The 3,349-nt window shown below is 39.7% G+C and overlaps 1 long non-coding RNA gene across 1 annotated transcript; it reads right to left on the reverse strand.

The window, feature by feature from the left end:
- Positions 1–809: 809 nt before the first annotated feature.
- LOC147761461 (uncharacterized) lies at positions 810–2,989 on the reverse strand. The gene is made up of 4 exons (XR_015334517.1): positions 2,769–2,989; positions 2,259–2,314; positions 1,420–1,606; positions 810–916 (listed from the first exon to the last, which is right to left on the reverse strand). It is a non-coding gene; the product is annotated as an uncharacterized LOC147761461 (long non-coding RNA).
- Positions 2,990–3,349: the final 360 nt, after the last annotated feature.

The following is a 3,349-nucleotide window of genomic DNA, read 5'->3' on the forward strand; positions in this document are numbered from 1 at the left end:
GTCTAAAAAAGTTCAGCCTACAACAATTTTGAAGATATTGGAATGAAATTCGGGATATCTTAAGAATATGTTGTTTTTAATGATTGCTGGAAATCTCGTGAATCTACCTGTCTTAGTTTTGGCACACACATACACACAAACACACAGAGACAAAATAATAATAATAATGATAAATAAATAAATAAATAAATAAATAAATAAATAAATAAATAAATAAATTCTTAAGTCAAAAAATGTCCTACTAGCTTACACAGGAATGTGATTTCTGACTGATGCCAGTGTCTGAAAGTTTTGACACAGGTCTGTCTATCAAGTGTCAGGCATGCCAGGTGTAGACAGGTGCAGATGTCAATCACCGAGGCTTAGAAAAACATTACATTAAGGGAAACATAAGAAAGTGCAATTAGTCTTGGTGGAAAAAGCTACGGAATGTCTGTCAGCAAAAAGGAGGCCACATGTATCATTAGTTTAATAAGTAAAATCGGCTAGGCTCTAAAGTCGTTTTCTCTGTCATGGGAATTTTCGACAGGTGTTTTGATTTGATTTTACAGTAAAGTCAGAACTGTTCCACTTTAATGCTTGGAATTTCATGGTTGACCAATAGTAATGTATTAAAAATATGTTCGCAACTTGTATCCAAAAACTTGTGAACTGTTGCAGACACATAACTTAAGAATTAGTAACGCTTTTTAGCCGCCCGATATACGCCAGCCTCATGTCATGTTGAATATAATTTAACTTCATATATAGAAGATAAAAAATAAGTCCCCATCAAGCATCGAATTTAATAAAAGAACAAATATCACGAATCTTTCAAAAAGTAATTTATTATATCTTTGCAGAAGTAACGGGTCAAACATGGTACAGAATCGACCAATTCCATCCGGAGTAGAGGAAACGACGCCTGCCGTAACTTCTGAAATAGATGAAAAGAATAAATATCGTTATATGATACGTAACACTGGATTACTATGACGCAACATTTTCATCTGTCATTCACCCCTCCAACTATCTGTCCATCCCACACGTACTTGTCATCATCCAAACATAAAGGCAAATTCATTAAGGGCAAGGACCGAAAACAAAATGGAGGATTCTGGCCATGTCGCACTCAGCAAGAGAGAGAGAGAGAAAACACGAAAACAAGTAACCCAAGACAAATGCGAAATCGGCCAAATTTCATAGGTCGCTAGTGCGCACTTGTTCCACGGAGATTCTCGCTGAAAGCAATCAGAATAACAGACTAACACGCCTCCTCAGCGAGAGTCCGGGTGGATTTAGTGCACCCTGGTTAAGTCGTTCCAACTAATTCTTTCGCGCCCCTTAGGTCGACTTCTTTGCGAGACTTTGCGATTCTAAATGAAATCAACTGATTGCACTTCTTTGACTTTTGGGCTCCATACGTTTCTTTAAACCTACCAATATTCGACTGACATCTAACCAATGAGATTCACATTGCAGACGGCTCCCCTGGTGTAGAAGTGGCCCTTCTTCAGTCCGCTGATGGCGGTGCCGGGGGCACACTTCTGGAAGACAGCTCGGCCGTTGGTACAGAACACGAGGGTTGTAGAGGAGGCAGCGTACACTCCATCTGGGCCGCAGGCACCTGGTGATATAAAGATCAGTAAGGGGTGGGCAATGGTTCGGCAACGGTTCTTGTCCTATCGGTATCAGGCCCGTAGCCTGGGGGGGGGGGGGGGGGTCGAAAGACACCCCCCTCCCTTTTTGTCGGCAAAAGGCCCCCTCTGGGTATAATTTTATTTAAGTACACGACAGTTTCCTGGTAAAAGGTCCACTTTTTTCAGAAAAAGAACCCCTCTTTTGAAATTGCTGTCTACAGGTCTGGGTTAGGTAGTTTAGCTTGTAAAAGGTGTAAGATTGCAGTAGCCTTTCGCTGAAAATCCAGCACGTCAGAGGTTGCCATCCATTATTTTACGTTTCATGGTAAGTAAGATCCTGATTCGTGCCCGCTGTAGATAAAGCCAGAAAATGTTCCAGCGGAGGGGATCAAGAGACCTCAGTTTAAGAAGGGTATCATAGCAAATACTTGATATACACTGAATATCATACTTCATTACAACTGAGGAAAGGAACCTGCACATTATTTTCAATAATTGCACAATGAGGACGAAATGAGGACCAAATATAAGAAACAAAGTTTTGAACTTTTACCCGACGTCAGCCAAACTTGTCAACGTCATGTTATTATTTGTAGATCGACCATACACTTTAATCATGACAAACGTATTACGTCTTACCTTTGTAAAATCCATAGTAACGCCAACGATAGAGACCGTGGAGATAGGCGCCTTTCCTGAAATTAATTAACATACTTGGTGCTGTACCTTGACGTAAACGAACTCGAACTAGATAAAAAAGATACAGTTCGTGGAAAACAATTTGTAAGCTTGTCAGAAAACATGTGAAGAGCAACGGACAGTGAACGAAGACCAAGTAAATCAAACCTCCCAAAATCCCGTCTAGGAAACATTGGTTTGAAGTAAGTTGCCCACACATTACAATAGTTTCTCTTATTTCTTTGAAAACTTGCTCAAACGGCATAAATGCCCACACATTTTACCAAACCAACAAGAACACTTTTAAATAACTTTTCAAGTAGATGGATATCTTCAGAATTTTAGAAAATGCAACTGACAGAAATGCTATAGAAATGAAAAAAGAAACAAACAAAAAAGCAAGTTAACAAAGAAGCAAGCAAGCAAATAAACAAACAAACAAATGAATGAATAATATACAGTGATTCTTACTTTGGGAGAAAGGCGCTTGTAGAAGCGACAGCGACGGCGGCAACCAGCAGGAACAGTGCAAGCTTCATAGTGGTACGTGTAGGTGCAGGACCAGATGAACAACTGACACCTGTTACATTGGCGAGGGGCCTTTTATAGTGACCAAGGGGTGAACTGGTGAAACAATCATCGTTTGTCTTCACGTCGTCTTGTCTTCAACGATTGATTTATTCCATGCTGTAGCTGGAAGACAAAGAAGTCTGCAATTAGCGGTTTTAAAGTAACAATATCGTAAGTGACAAGAGGAACACAAGGAATTACGTATCATTTAAAGCTGCTAAATACGTGGATATCAGTGTTATTTTAACATAACTGGCTATTGACTATTGCAATTCCAGTGTCAAGATGACCTTTGTTTCTTTGTGTTGTTATAAACATACCTTTTTTGTCGCTGTCGGGAATATATAATAAGCAACATTTATCATCACTATTAAAAACGACCAAAGACAAATCGAACCCCATGCACGTGTGCTCTACCTTTATGTGACTGCAAAAATTATTTCAGCATCAATGACCACAGGGGTTCGCGGCCGGCATAACAG

This window comes from Lingula anatina, chromosome 5 (assembly GCF_051362555.1).
Source record: "Lingula anatina isolate TDL-2025a chromosome 5, LinAna3.0, whole genome shotgun sequence".
Classification (NCBI taxonomy): Eukaryota; Metazoa; Brachiopoda; class Lingulata; order Lingulida; family Lingulidae; genus Lingula; species Lingula anatina.